General features: G+C 40.9%; 1 protein-coding gene across 5 annotated transcripts in view; it reads right to left on the bottom strand.

Annotated features, from left to right (window-relative positions):
- The window catches only part of LOC140485692 (alpha-1,3-mannosyl-glycoprotein 4-beta-N-acetylglucosaminyltransferase B-like), a 242,426-nt gene that overhangs the window by 173,408 nt on the left and 52,244 nt on the right, over nt 1–16,774 (bottom strand). The window contains exon 1 of one of the 5 annotated variants that reach the window (XM_072584114.1): nt 5,301–5,321. The exons of the other annotated variants lie outside the window; for them this stretch is intronic. The gene's annotated coding sequence lies outside the window, so the exon portion shown is untranslated. Of the gene's footprint in view, nt 1–5,300; nt 5,322–16,774 lie in introns of those variants that run through there. 5 annotated transcript variants of the gene reach the window in all.

A 16,774-nucleotide genomic window follows, 5' to 3' on the forward strand; every position in this document is an offset into this window, starting at 1 on the left:
TAGGTAAGGGGTAAATGTAGGGGTATGGGTGGGTTGCGCTTCGGCGGGTCGGTGTGGACTTGTTGGGCCGAAGGGCCTGTTCCCACACTGTAATGTAATCTAATCTAAATCCCTCCAACCTTTTCCTACTTATGTATTTATCCAAATGTCTTGTAAACATTGGAACTGTACATCTCTGATCCCAGCCTACACCACAAGACAAAGATAAATTTATATTGTCCATAAAAATGCACCATACATGAGGTTGAAAGATCACAAGGTTACTTTTCAATGTTTCAAAAATTCTTAATCATCCAACCAGTGTGTTTTGCAATATGATGATCCTCTGAGCTTACCAATTGGAGGAAGATACTTCCCAGAAATGTTTGGAGCATGGCTATTGCAGGACTGCAAGCCGAATGTGTTTGGTGCTAAAGCTCTAAGGACAAATCAGGTAAAACTGTATTGAAAAGAAATCTGTTTTAGTTTTTGAAATAAAATGGTTTCCTACGTATGTAAGCATTTCATTATTCATACCGACCACAAAACATTAGAAATTAATTATCCAGAACCTTTCTCAAGTGCACTTCCAGACACCAATGACTACTTCAAAGATCCAAGGGTACAATTTAGGAGTTTAACTAGTTTCCAAATTATTACATTTAAATTCTGGTCCCAAATGACTACTTTTAGGCAACTTCCAAACGCTGCTAAGAACAAAGATGTTTCTTTAAACCTACAAACCAATATTATTGAATGTGATTTGGAACACAGCTTTAACATTGATCTAATTTGGTCATTTGTAACATTTTGATCATAGCCTGATACAGTAGGTTCAGCAAGCCACATCAGAGATTACTAGCTGCAACAGCTCACAATGACCATCATCACTGAGTTGTCTGAATGCACCCAAAAGATCCCTGAGCTAGCACATTCATTCTGGTCATTCGGAGATGATATGGGACACACTAGGTGTATAATTTCCAAAGGCAAAGAAGTGGTAATTCCACACACTTACATGAAGATATGCTAAGCCATATATATGTGTTAGTCACACCAAACAAAAATCAAGAGATTGATATATGAATCCTTATATTTATGTTGCAATATAAATAAGGACATGTATCAACTAATTAAATTTGTGAGCTATGTCAATGCCATGAACTTCAACCATTGAGAGAACCTCCCTTTCCACAAGAAATTTATTCTCACTGTACAAGAATCGCAACTGATCTTTTCCATGTTCAAGGATACAGCTATGTTCTGGTGACCAACTCCTTTGAGTCTGCTGTTGTACAATGAATCAAAGATATCCCTAGTGTAATGGTCACTGATACTGCTATATTCAATATATTTAGCCCTCCTCAATAAATTGCACCTGACAATAGTTCGCTGACAACCTTCAGGACATGTCCAGAAATGGAGTGTTCAATATATTATCTCTCTCCTCACTATTCTCAGTCAAGCAGTCTCACAGGACATTGTTCATACAGTAAAATTCACCATCGTCAAGTGTAAAGCCACTTGAAAATATGTTCAGATAGCTATAAACCTCCGAGATACTCCTCAAGGCAACAATTTCTCCTCACTGGTACTTCTCATATTTGGAGACAAACCCATACTGTTCTTCCCTCACACATTCTGACCATCTAACCACATGTGCATGACATGTTGTTGAGAAGAACAAAGAAAATGGTAGAAGAGCATGATCATCAAGCCAGCAGCCTTTTACATTCCAAGAAGGACCATAAGTCCAAAGTGTTCAACTGCAGGAGCTTTATCAAGGTGCTGTTCATTTAACAGACAGCAAGATTAGATTAAGCTGTTTCCCACTCAAAATGGCTGATTACATCATCATGACATCATGTGATCAGACCATTAAAGAGGCAAAAACCAACTTAAGCCAGGACAAAGCATGAGAGTTTGAGATTTTCATACAATCACACGTGTGACAAGATGCAATGACATATGTTCAGTCTAGGTCATGTGACATTGTAATGAGCAGAAATGAAGACCTGTGAAGAACCAGGCAACACACCCAAGCTGCACAAAATAAACCACTCATGACCCAGGATGATAACTCCGATACCGATGACAATCAACATCTAATGATACAAATCATCATCAATGAAAGACAGCACACTGCAGATGAAGCTGCACAGCAAAAATCAGATAAGTGTAGAATGAGTAGATCTGATTCTGACATACATCCACCAAAAGTTTAACTAAATTCATTATCTAAATGCAGCTATACAAATCATTCTCCATCTTATCGGAAAAGGGTTCCTCTTCTTTAAAGGGAAAAGGGGGGATATTGTGAAATAGGTCTGTATCTTTAATGCTGTTAGCTTACATCACAATATATGACATACCAGTATAAAGGTGCCTACCTGATCTGCTTTATCATCATAACTGAATCTCCCATTAACAATATCCTATGAGTCACCATTGACAATAGTCTGAATACTGCAGCTACAGCAGCTGGTCAGAGGTTGGGAATTCTGTAATGAAATAGCTCACATCTAATTCCATAAAGTCTTTCCATCATCTATAAGGCACAAGTTAAAAGTATGATAGAATACTGTCCACTTTCTTGTACAAAAGGATCTCTAACAACATTTAAGCAGCTCATCATCATCCAAATCAAATCAGCCTTCGTTGTTGGTACATCATCATTCTTCATTCCCTCCACCGTCAAACATAGTGGCAGCATCATCTACAAGACACACTGCAGTAACTCACCAAACCTCCTCCAACTGCACTTCTCAAGCCCATAATTTCTACCAACAAGAAGGATAAAGGAACTCCACCACTACAAAGCTTCCCTCCAAGTTACACACCATCCTAATGTGGAATTATATTACTGTTCCTTCACTGTTGCTGTATCAAAATCCTGCAACTCACTTCCTAAATTCTACAGCATGGTGTCTGCAGTTCACCACCAGCTTCTCAAGAGTCTTTCAGGGCTGGACAATAAATCCTGGCTCATCTAGCGCAGCCAATCTCCTTATTGCTTTGCAACTCAGAGTCTCCTGGATTCAACTGATAGCTCCAAGTAACATTGGGAAATCTGAATCCCTGGAAAAGTGACATGGTCCTTCAATTAGCCGAAAGTCATCTCCAAGGAGCTGAACAAAAGTTCAGTGGCAACTTTTTGATCTACCTGCTCGGCATGCTTCTGGTGCATGCACATCACACCTGCACTAGTTCCTTTCCAAAACACTGTATGTTATGCAAGGCATGGCAGAACTGGCTGGGGAGAGGTCATCCACCAATTTTGTGACTCTAGCTTTTGTGACAGATAACAATGATCTGGATAGAGCCCAATTTTACAGCCATTCTATCTTACATTTCCATAGTATAATCCTTGGCCCATCATGCTGTTTCCTGAACAAACAAAATGAGTTTCAGAGATCATGTTACGCTGAGTGGCCGAAATTGAAATGCATCTTCCTCAGAAGACATTCCATGTCATAGTATGCGACATTATTATGGTTTTGGATTTCAGCAGTTCAGTTAAGAGGTTATTGTTCACAAACACGCTATTGAAGTGTCTTTTCACATCTAAGTCATGGTCCTTCATTATTAATAAAGCTATCATTGAATGTTTGATACAATGAGTGATTATGTACGCCAACATTTTGTCAAACATTTGAGCTGAAAAATTAGTAATCTCAATTTGCAGAATCTCGCCAATGCATTTTCATCCATAGCTACTGGCCAAATGCAACACAAGGAAATTTATCCTGAAGAAATGGACTCAAGCTGCCTTTTCTGATCTCCAGTTATAGCAGAAGTCCTGATTTTACAAAACTCCCCAATGGAGGAACCCTAATTAAATTTTCCATGGTGCTTGTTGGTATTTCATTTTCTCACCTTTTGTTTCTGAAAGAACATTCTATTGAATGCAATTGTTTCTAGACTGTAGACTTTGTTAATGACTTATAGTAAAATTATAGGCATGGATACACCACACATCAGGAAATGGTGTAAGGAAAAAATATGAGAAATAGCCACTGGAAAAAGTTTCAAATAAATTTCGACAATCTAGATGAAAAAACATGTATTCTGCACTTTGATGAGTACGGCCATAGCTATGGGTTCAGTTAAATATAGAAAACAAAACTTTGACAAGTAACCACTGCTGATCAATGACAGGTGATTTTCATTTATTGTAAGATTGAATCATATACACATGTCAAGCTTGAGAGAACTCTAAATTGATATTCTCAATAATTTCAAAACTGAATTAACAGATTTCTGATGGGCAAATTTACTAAGCGGTATGAAACCAAGGAGGGTAAATAGAGTTCTGATAATAATCAGCCACAATCTAGTGAATGGAAAACTTGGTTTAATGCTGTTCCTATGATCTTTTAAATTTGTTTGTGAGGATTTGGGCATCGTTGACTAAGCTAGCTTTTATTATCTAGACATAAATACCCATGAGAAGTGGGGATAAGCCAGAACCCTTAGGGACATTTTGTGAACAAATAAAACAAGTCTGTGGTTTTTCCAGTTACTAGTAGAAAAGTAATAATTTTAGATTAGATTCCTCTACGGTGTGGAAACAGGCCCTTCAGCCTAACAAGTCCACACCGACCTTCCAAAGAGCAAACCACCCAGACCCATTTCCCTCTGACTAATGCACCTAACTCTCCAGGCAATTTAGCATGGCCAATTCACCTAGACTGCACTTCTTTGGACTGCGGGAGGAAATCCACGCAGATACATGGAGAATGTACAAACTCCACACAGACAGTTGCCTAAGGTTAGAATCGAACCTGGGTCCCTGGCGCTGTGAGGCAGCAGTGCTAACTACTGAGCCACCGTGCCTTTGTCCTATTCTAATAAAATAGGATAATAATGCAAAAAGGACCAATCTGGAAATTCACATAAAATGTAGGGCTGTACGCAATTGTCACAAAGTTGTCTTGTGAACATTTTGGCAAGGTTTGTGCATTTCTTTTTAAAACTAATCAATGTATTTTTTTTCTCTACTGTGTGCAGCCTCACCATTTCCCTGTAAGGGCTCCTTTTATTTTGCATGGCCAGGCACACAGTAACTTTAATCAGCCTGCACAGGATTTTTAGGGCTGCTTGATGGTTGTGCAAGTAAACAGTTTACTGAGAAAATTGGACGTAATATTAATGGTGAGAATAACAGGCTAATATTCATTACTCATGGCTATATATAGGACATTGCCAATGCAAAATGATTGACACAATAATTTTGCATAACAATACCCAAACATCACATGCCGGCAGGCTAGAGGAACACAGATAGTGCAGGAAGCCCTGTGGCTGTCTCTAATACTTACAGCATTTTGGATACTGTTGGAAGAGATGACTTCTCACTGAATAGTAGTGGTAGTCAGGTCCATGACACCATGGGTAGCTCTGCTGTACGGACGCGGGGGGAGGGGGGTGGTGGTGGTGAGCGGGTAGGGGAGGAAGAAGAGTAGCAGCACCATAGTGAGAGGGGATTCATTATTAAGGGGAACAGACACATTTTCTGTGACTCCAGGACAGTATGTTGTCTCAAGTCTAGTTTGGACAGACTAAGTTCTGTAGGTGTTCTTTATTCTGTCCTTTGTGTTTGTGTTTCATTCCATAATTTTGTGAATACATTTTTGTCTGTTTTAAAACCTGGTATGCCAGGGATTGTGAACGGTCAGGAGAATGTCAGGAAGCTTCAGCATAACCAAGACAAATCGAGTCTGTGGGCTAATATATGGCAGATGCAGTAAAACATGGATAAATGTACACTTATACACTTCAGTGTGAAAAACAGTAATGGTAAAGTATTATTTACATGGTGATATATGAAAGTGTGGGTGTACAAATGGATCTGAATGTCCTTGTATACCAGTCAAATAAACAGGAAGATGCAATAAGTAATTAGGAAGTGTTATGAATTATGCCAGACCACTCAAAACATTCTGAAGTAGGCAGCCCAGACCATAACTTTGCAATTTGGTTTGGTAAGTGTACAGTGAGAATTAGCCGTTTTAGTTAACTAGGTTGACTACCACCCACAGACTCGATTTGTCTTGGTTATGTTGAAGCTTCCTGACATTCTCCTGACTATTCACAATCCCTGGCACTAGGGAGGTTTTAAAACAGACAAAAACGTATTCACAAAATTATGGAATGAAACACAAACACAAAGGACAGAATAAAGAACACCTACAGAACTTAGTCTGTCCAAACTAGACTTAATTATGCTGTTCCAAATATACACAGCAGTTACAAATAAACAAACCCCTTAAACAGAGTAAAAACGAGACAAAAGCTTACAGGTCAAAGTTAGAAGGGAAGAAGGAGACAGAGTTTAGCAGCCTGTTTCCACACAGCTCCACAGGCGAAACTGATCGTAACTTAACTTCAGTTTCCAGGACCGGCCACTCCCCTTTCATTATACAGGTCACTTCTAAACAATAAAAGCTTTGGCCTAAAGTCTCATCTGTTGACGTATAGTCAAAGAGACCTCTTAACACCCTTTTACCTCTGACTAAACCCAGTCGATTTGGAGCCAGGACTGTTTTACAACCCCTCTGAAAAAAAAATCAAGGACACAGTATCCTTGAGAAAAAGAACAGCCTTTAGAAAAAAGGATTAACTTTATGACAGCAGGCAAATGGTATGTTGGCCTTCATTGCAAGAAGATTAGAGTTCAGATGTAATGATGCTTTATTGCATTTATAAAAGGCCTTAGTGAGACTGTACCTGGAATACTGTGTGTAGTTTTGATCTCACTGCCTAAGAAAAGGTATATTCACCATAGAATGAGTGCAGTGAAGCTTCATAGGCTGATACCAGGGAAGGCAGATCTACTGTAGAAGGAGAAGTTGACTAATTTACCATCACAGAAGCACAGGTGACTGAATATATTCGAGAAAGGGACTGATCATTTTTTAGATACTAAAGGCATCAATGGGTTGGATAGAAAATGGGAATATGGAGTCAAAATAGAAGATCAGCCATAATTATATGGAACAGCAGAGCAGGCTGTAATGGTGTATTAAGCTGTTCCTGTTCCTAGTTTCTATGTTTCTATATCAAAAGGAATGCATTGTTTGTGAAGTGTTTTGAGATGTTAGGCAAGATATTGATTACAATGGTAATAAAAACTGGGAGAGATGTAAAGAAAACTGCTGACTCATTATCGTTTGCATCATCCTATTAAACATGAATCACGAATCATGGCTGAATTGGTAGCATTCTTGCCTCTGAGACTGAGTTCCAGGTTGAAATCCAACTCCACCCAAAATAAAGGCTGACAACCTAGACAGACAGTGCAAAAGGAGTCTGTACAGTTGAAAGCACTTTCTTTCAGATAAAATGTTGAACCCAGGCCACCATCTGCCTTCTCAGGTGCATGCAAAATATTACAAAGCACAACTTTGAACAAAGCAAGAGAGTTCTCCTTGATTTCTGCCAATATTCATCCTTCGATTGACACCACAAAAATTTACTCATTGTTACTGTTTGTAAGAGCTGTTGTGCATACATTGGTTGCCATTATTCCTACTTTACAACAGTAACTACACTTTAAATGTATTTTGCTATTGGTTCGCACTTTGACATGCCTGGTCATTGTGAAAAATGCTATATAAATGCAAAGTGATATAAAAAGTTGTCATGGTGCAATTGAATGAAAATGGTTAATGTATATGTACTCTTTGGATAGAAGTTTGCTCACTGAGCTGGAAGGTTCGTTTTCAGACGTTTCATCACCATACTAGGTAACACCATCAGTGAGCCTCCGGTGAAACACTGGCGTTAAAGATCCACTTTCTATTTATGTGCTTATCTTTCCTTGGGTTGGTGACGTCATTTCCTGTGGTGATGTCACATGCATATGTACATATTTGTGTCTTCTGGAGTACAATGTGCAGTTCTGGTTGCGCTGTGATAGGAAAGATACTATTAAACTGGAGAGGGTTCAGAAAAGATTTGTCAGGATATTGCCTGCAATTGAGAGTTTGAGCTATAAAAATAGGCTTATACTTTTTGACGTGTGACCTTAGGGAAGTTTATAAAATCACCAGGTGGGGCTGTTCAAACCTAGGGGCATATGATTATGGTGACAGGAGAAAGATTTAACAAGGACATGAAAGACAATTTTTTTTACACAGTGTGATTATTATGTGGAATGAACTGTCAGAGGACATGATGGGTGCACGTACAATTATGATGTTTCAAAGACATTTAGATAAGTACATGAATAGGAAAGGTTTGAATGGAGCAGGCAGGTGGGACGAGTTTAGTTTGGGAACATGGTCGACGTGGACCAGTTGAACCCAAGGGTCTGACCCATGCTATATGACTCTAGGATATTGAAATTATCCCATAGTGAAAATCTTTAATAAAGAATATATTTGCTTTACCTATGGATAAAGGATTGGAGCTGCACCAATAAAAGTTCAAGATATTCAATAATATCAACTATCTATTCTGGGCATGTACCAATGTGAAAGATTACGTAAGTGAAATGTTCCCACTATTTAATATTCTTGGGGGTTACTTCCATTATTATATCTAAAAATAAACTCTGTTGAAATTTTGCAAGCGAAAGCCCAGTTTAACAAAATTTGTCCTTGTGGTGTAAGATCTCGCCATCCTACTGACAGCTGATTATTTCCAAGATGTCATTTTGGTACCAGATACAATAGTGTTCCACCTGTCCAGTTTGTAAATCCCCTACCCAGAGCACAAGGTATGCAGAACCTTACGGTATAGTTTTCATTTTATTCGTCACTTTTCAAGCTTCAGTGCTGCAATAATGTTTGCACTGAAACTAACGTTTTTTGATCCACTATTCCCATCTGTTGTTGTGGTTCTGTTTGCCGAGCTGGGAATTTGTGTTGCAAACGTTTCGTCCCCTGTCTAGGCGACATCCTCAGTGCTTGGGAGTCTCCTGTGAAGCACTTCTGTGACGTTTCCTCCAGCATTTATAGTGGCTTGCCTCTGCCGCTTTCGGTTGTCAGTTCCAGCTGTCCGCTGCAGTGGCCGGTATATTGGGTCCAGGTCGATGTGTTTGTTGATAGAATCTGTGGATGAGTGCCATGCCTCTAGGAATTCCCTGGCTGTTCTCTGTTTGGCTTGCCCTATAATAGTAGTGTTGTCCCAGTCGAATTCATGTTGCTTGTCATCTGCGTGTGGCTACTAAGGATAGCTGGTCGTGTCGTTTCGTGGTTAGTTGATGTTCATGGATGCAGATCATTAGCTGTCTTCCTGTTTGTCCTATGTAGCGTTTTGTGCAGTCCTTGCATGGGATTTTGTACACTATATTGGTTTTGCTCATGCTGGGTATCGGGTCCTTCGTTCTGGTGAATTGTTGTCTGAGAGTGGCTGTTGGTTTGTGTGCTGTTATGAGTCCTAGTGGTCGCAGTAGTCTGGCTGTCAGTTCGGAAATGCTCCTGATGTATGGTAGTGTGGCTAGTCCTTTGGGTTGCGGCATGTCCTCATTCCATTGTCTTTCCCTTAGGCATCTGTTGATGAAATTGCGCGGGTATCCGTTTTTGGCGAATACATTGTATAGGTGTTCTTCTTCCTCTTTTTGCAGTTCTGGTGTGCTGCAGTGTGTTGTGGCCCTTTTGAATAGCACCCGAGCTACAAATCTTCTCCCAAACTTTGAGCTATCCCCATCTTTAAAGAAAAATAGAGGAAAATTCTTTTCTCATTGCTCTTTGTGAATGCAAAAATGCCTAGAATAAGAAACAATGTACTAGCCCCATGTGCACATGGTTTTCAAACACATAGATTTCAGTCTGAAAACCATTGTATACATAAGTGAATCTTGCTACTTCACAGCACCAGATAAATACAGTGTGGAAAGAGGCCACACTGACCCTCTGAAGAGCAACCCACCCAGACCCATTCCCCTACATTTACCCCTTAACCTAACATTATGGGCAATTTAGCATGGCCAATTCATGGTGGCACTGTGGTTAGCACTGCTGCCTCACAGCGCCAGAGACCCGGGTTCAATTCCCACCTCGGGCAACTGTCTGTGTGGAGTTTGCACATTCTCCCCGTGTCTGCATGGGTTTCCTCCCACAGTCCAAAAATGTGCAGCATAGGTGAATTGGCTATGCTAAATTGCCCATAGTGCTAGATGCATTAGTCAGAGGGAAATGGGTCTGGGTAGGTTACTCTTCGGAGGGTCGGTGTGGACTGGTTGGGCCGAAGGGCCTGTTTCCACACTGTAGGGAATCTAATCTTATAAATTCAAGTCACCTCCAGGATTTGTATACATGATCCAGGATATCGTTAGAATATAATATTGAGGGCAATCTGCATAATTGTAAATACTTTCTTTTGGATGAGAAATTAAACAGAGAGCAGCTCTGCCCTCTCAATCAGATATAACATATTCCAACATGCTTACAGATGAGTGGCTGAGTCAGTCCAAAGGTCTGGTCAACAGTGATTCATCAAAAACAAATGTTGTTTTACTAGAACTTGTATTGCTTGATGTTGAAAATAGACATAGAAAATTAGAAATATTTTCATCATTCTGAATTAACACCTCTAACCTTGGTAAGTCCCACCCAAAAACAAAAACAAAATAATTAATTGATGAAACTTGGGAGGAAAGTATTATATTTTTTACTGAGATTTGGATTAATATCAACTGAAATTCAAGATGCTATTCAACTAAAATCAAGAAACAAAGCTGATGGTGCAAATAGAAGAGTTTATTGAGTTCACCAGCTCAACTAATCCCCTTTGGTTACAAGGCAACCCTGAATACACAGCAAACTAATTTCTAAGGAAATGAAAAGGCAGCAAATAGAAAAGAAGTAACAAATTATACTATCAAAGTTAAGAAACAAAGGCAGCCTTGGATCAAAAGATTGCACTCTTATCTCTTGGGGAATTTATCCCAGGAGGTAAATTTGGGTGTGTACAGAGAGTAAATCTCCTAAAGTGACATTTGGTCAAGGATCCCACCCTGTTCTGGGTTTTATCCAGCTGTGCTTGAAGTGGTCCGGGAATTTCTGTACATTTGTCATAAAAGGCATTTAAATATTCTAAGAGACAATAAATTTTGGTTTAATTCATCAGGGTCAACATGGCAAGGGTACAGCAGGGAATATTCCTTTACTGAAACTGGCAAGCATGGAAGCCTTTGGTGAGTGAAAGTGAAGAGCTGTAGCATGGCTACTAGAGAGGCTACTGTTCACAGCACTTGGCAGTGCTAAACCAGTGGGACGGAATCTTAGCCTAATAAAAGTTAGTGTCAGTTGGGTAGAGCTTTTTGGTGGAATGTCCATGGCCTCTGCAGAGAAACAATTGGCTCTGCTAGAAGCCACCTCTTGGATATTGGGGCTGTAGGTTAAAGGAGAGGGTACTGGCCATTTTGAAGGGGGCAATATTATTTGTTTGGGTGGGGGGTGTATACCATAAAACATGGATGGGAACAGGAAAATGTAGGAGATGGCTTCATCCAAAGTCTGGGGCACCTTGAGCAAAGTGCATGGCCACACCTGGCAATGTCACCTCGTATACCAGAGGTTGGGGCTATGTATAGTGAGCAGCTATAAGCTCATGTGGATGGGAACCTGGGGAGATGCCTTTGAGATTACGAGAAGGACTATCAAGAAGGGACGTGCTGAGGCTCATCTGGATGTTTGGAGCCTCACCAACATGTAGAGGTGGAGGTTGGAAGCCGCTGGGTGAAAAGCTTTCACTGTTACCTTCCAACGTGTTAGAAATTGAAGATGCTGTGGCCACACCCAGAGTGGGCAGGGTAAGGGTGAGACATTGATGTGAGGCATTTAGAAAAAAAGAACATTGCAACCAGAACAGTACCGTACAGGACACAGACCTGCGTGGTGCCTAATCCTTGATGATCTTAACGCTGTGTCTTCTTTTGTATTGTACAGTTCCCTGTCCCAAACAATGACAAACACCTCATTCACACCAACATTTTTGCACACACAGAGGCCAAGGGAAGAATAGGGGTGTATGATCATGAGGGATAATGGTGTCAGCAAAACTTATTTTGTGAAGGCCATGTTCATCTTGTTTTCACGTGCTGCAGCAAGTTCTCAGCATAAACAGATCCCTGGTACAATTCTATAGAGAGATGAAGTTCAATATCATGTTGGCACAGTTCAGGGCTACACAGATACAGGTATTTGTTCTATAACGCAATAGTTGCGTTCTTGTGCAACCCTGCATTAGAAACAGTGCTTGAAGCATTGGTGGTGTAATCACATTACAGCCAACACACATCTTCAAAGTTCGCGCTATAGAAACAGTTGCCCCTTATTCATCAATCACATTAACAAAATTCACATTATAGCAGAATGACCTGTACTCAAACAAATTGGATCAGTACAAAGACAAGCAAATTTATCCAAAAATGAATAATCATGCAAATATCCCTCCCACTATGTCCAAGCCTTGTCCCCGGGTTCTGCAGTTGGGTTGAACGAAACCTGCACAGCCAAAGAGTTTATTGGTTCGAGAGATTTATTTGTGGGACCCGGTGACACTTGTGTGTCGATAACCCAGACATTCTGAGGGTCATCTTGCCAGTGATTTGTGGACTCTCCTCTGCTTTAATCTGCAAGGCTTGGAGGGACTAGTCAGAGTGGAGATGGAGGACCCAGTCACCTTTAGAGTGTCATGAGAAAGGACTTTTGAGGGACATGTATAGTTCATCCTTCAGCTGGGTACCTCTTGGCACTATCCTGTCATCTTGAGGAAATGTCAAGAGGACTAAATAGCTGGGTGATGCAGTGAAATCTGGTTGATCCTGAGGGTACTGGTTGCAGTTCTCCATGGCAGCTGTCAAATTGTCCATGGAGGAGGCCAGGCAATTCTACACTTGGGGCAACTAGGTCTCCAATTGCGTAGCTGCACTGTTGCAGCAATGTGAGCCATTGCCTGCTGTCTGCCACTCCTCTTCCTCTAAAGTCCCCAAATCCCAACACAGCAGGGTCCTCTCCTGCCTGGGACTGAGCAGGTGGCTGGACCTTTGGAGGCCGGTAGCCTGGGGCATTTCATCCTCAGCCAGTTACTGACCTAGTGAATTGCTTACCAGCTGGTACTTTCAAATCTTCTAAAACATGACATTCCCACTGAGGTGTCAGTGTCTGAGCTGGTGGGGGGTGTTGGAGGCAACCTTGCTGATGCTCTCCATGGGCCTTCATACTCTTATCCTTAGAAGAATATCTGTCCCTGAGAGTAAAGTAGCCTTTCACTAACTGTTGCCAGTACAATGCATGTTCTGTGCCTCCTGCAAGTGGATCGAAGAGAAGCCATGAGGACTCTGACAGATTGGAGAATGCTGGATGTTGGTGTCTGTAGATGAGGCCTGTATGATGTGTCCAGATTGTGCCCTGTGCAACATGCAGGTTCCTCACAGACAGCAGCCAACTGAAGTCACCAGGCTCCTACTCCACATTGAGCTTTATTAGTGCCTAGTTTAAGATCATTCAGCAAGATTGGATACTGAATATTAATGAGGTGAGTTGCACCATCAAAAAAGTGTTTAAAGATCAATAATCAACATTAATTGAGAAGACACCACTGCTCAGTGAGAAACTTGTCTTGCCACTGGGCAGATGAATAAAAGATGCAGAGCAAGTTGCTCCTGATGTCAAGATAGGCCTCACTGGATTTCTGCACAATTCTGCCACAAATCCCTCCACATCCTAGGTCATTCAGACTCCGATAAGATTCCAGTTCTGTTAGATCACTCCACTGGCCTTGTTCTTCATTCACCTGCAGTTACACTTCCTTGATGATAGCCTTCAGCGTGGCACAGGAGCAGCTCAGAACACTTCATCGCACACCTCTGATAAAAAGCAAGAGGTGCAACACCACTAAAACCAGGAAGGAAACAGAAGTTGCTGCTTTTTCATCAGCTATGGGCCACAGCACAGAGGAGAGTGGTGGAATAGAGTCAAGGCACCTATTCAGAGACTAAACACAGAAGCAACTCTGAATTAGTGGTGCTGGAAGAGCACAGCAGTTCAGGCAGCATCCAACGAGCAGCTGCTCGTTGGATGCTACCTGAACTGCTGTGCTCTTCCAGCACCACTAATCCAGTATTTGCTTTCCAGCATCTGCAGTTATTGTTTTTACCTCACAGAGGCAACTCTGTCAATTTGTATGCATACCAGAGCCTCAGGAGGTTCAGGTGTGTTTCTGTATGTGCATGTCTAATCAACACTAACTAGATTTGAATTGCCTGTCTAGGGCAATGACATATGAACATTTGAATTCTACACTGGCTGTTTACAAGCACCTGCGTCTCAGCATTCTATACAGGAGAATGCAGTTAGGTGGTGGAAAATATCCACTAGATGAAAGTCATTATCACAGTCCCGTTCTCCAATTTGTCATACTACTTTTCATTGTAAGCTTGTCAAAGTTGCCAACTTGCTCAAACTGGAAAGCTCTAGATTTCTTGCCTTGTCTCCCTAATGAGAAAACAAGTTATACTGTTATTGGATGTTCTTTATATTGAAAAAAATAAGCTGGGCGTTTTATTTTTCTAACTTCATGATGGAAAATGCAAGTTACCCATTATTGTTGTGGATATCACCAGCTATTCTAGAATTTGCATGATTAGAGAAGTTCAGAGAATATTGTCCAAGCCAGATTGTTCCTGTTGCCATTCATTCATTCTGCAGTGAAATCTACAGGAAGTAATAGAAAACAGGAAGCTAGCATTATCGTATTCACCTTTGACATCTGCTTCAATTATCCATCAAACGTTCAATGAGGCAGATATCATTCCAGCAAAAGATTATTCCAAAACAATTCAATTAAAATGTAGGTCTTGGAAGTACCCTATTGGACAATCCCTTCAATTATGCCTAGATTGTTCCGACTGGGGTTCACTGCTGCTAATTCCTGACGGCTTGTAGGATCAGCGTAAGTGCCTACACTTTCAGATTGGTGCAGGAGCCCATGAACAAAACTCAAACTCTGCCTGTCTTGGAGGTTGCAATTTACAGCATTCTGTTCTGAGGGTCTGAGGCACACCACTGTTTCCCATCCTACCTCTGGGAAGGATAGTGACTCATACCTGGAGAAATATATTACATTATTAGGTAGTGCATAATAATCCATCACACCTGGTCCCATCATTGCTACTGATATAACAGAACCCTTTGAAATCAGGATCACTTGCACTCTGCACCCAAGCTACTGGTCTTACCTTCTACCATCACCACCAGAAACCATGTTCACTCCTGGCCTACGATTACACTCCACTGCAAATTTCTTATTTCGGTCAAATCAGATCATCGGATATTTTACAACCACCTTAAAAAAATAGACCAGGCCTTGCTTTAACATTACGTTCATTCATCGAGTCATCAAGAAACCTGCAATGAAATATGCAGGTGGATGAAAAAGTAACTGAAACACTGTAAATAGAAAAATTCAGTAAAGACTGGTCCTGAAATTCCATGGGGCCTGCACTGATTCCCAGCTTTTTCTGGCATTCCTATCTCACCCCTTGCCTTCTCAAAGCCCAAGTTTTAATTCCCTTAATTTTAATTGCATTAAATTGCTGAACTACTAACATTGTGTACTGACCTCCATGCAAGCTAACATTATCAATTTTTCCACTTTCCCCAGAAAGATGGTGACTGTCATCAAAAACCATATCAGTGCTTATAACTGATCACTTTAATTCCTACATCCCTTTCTCTTTCAGATCCTTGCTGTTGTCACCTCCCAAATTTATCTCATCTTTCCAGCAACATCAGATTTAAATTTCTCCATTACAGTTCATGCTCCTTACACAGCAGGAATACTCACTGGAATTTGCTGGAAGGTGAGAATAGGCTGGGTGGCTCATATTCAGACTGGTGCTGACATAATGTGCTGTAATTTTCCTTGACGCTATAAACAGAGGGGGTTTGCCCACTTGGTTCCTCTGAAATTTTAATCAATACCTTTGTCTCCAAGGGTGCCTCCATTTTGAGGTGCCTTTGATCTGTATCCACAGACCCCACCTCTTCTAGTAGCTGAAGCTGTTGGCCCTCTGAGTCAGCAACATTGGAAGCTCACTCATTGCGGCAAGAACTGGAATCTGGAAGTCATTTCTTTATAAACAACAATCGACATTAACCCTGATCTGTTCTGCCCTCACAACGCGCTGTTAACAGACGGATGAGCTCTTTACCTTCAGCTAGGTATTTGTACCTGATGAGGTGACACTTATATTGGCTTCCATAACATAAGAGCAACATAATACTGAAAGATTCAATAGATGTTTATTACAGCTCCTGGTATCAATAGATGTTACAATTGCAGGCACGTTTTTGTCTGGGTTAGTACTGAGTAAGTCAGTGACCATCTGTAGCATGTCATGAGGCAAGTGGCCCCAGTAAGATGGACACTGAGGTCTTTGTACAATCAGATTCCTGCTGTGATTCAGTGAAGATAGCATCAACATGAATCTTAAAGGACTAGTGCATACTAGCTGAGAGACATGATATAACACTCACCATCCACAATAGAATGGAGAGTGTAGAAGCTTGGCACCCAGGCTCTAGTCCCAAGCTCAGGGTCTAAAATCCACAGCAAAAATCCTGCCAAAACCCTTGGTGACTGCTGTTAAAATTTACATCCTTATGTTTAAATTTTTTTAAAATATCTGATCTTTACCATCTTCAATTCATTCATCTTTCCAGCCCCTTCAACCTCTCCCCCAAAATTTCTACTCCTCTCACTTTTGTACATCTCATATTCTCAACTCACAGACACTGGCATCTGATAAATGTCAACCTCAGAGCACATCTCCAATCCACTT

This window comes from Chiloscyllium punctatum, chromosome 14 (assembly GCF_047496795.1).
Source record: "Chiloscyllium punctatum isolate Juve2018m chromosome 14, sChiPun1.3, whole genome shotgun sequence".
NCBI lineage: Eukaryota > Metazoa > Chordata > Chondrichthyes > Orectolobiformes > Hemiscylliidae > Chiloscyllium > Chiloscyllium punctatum.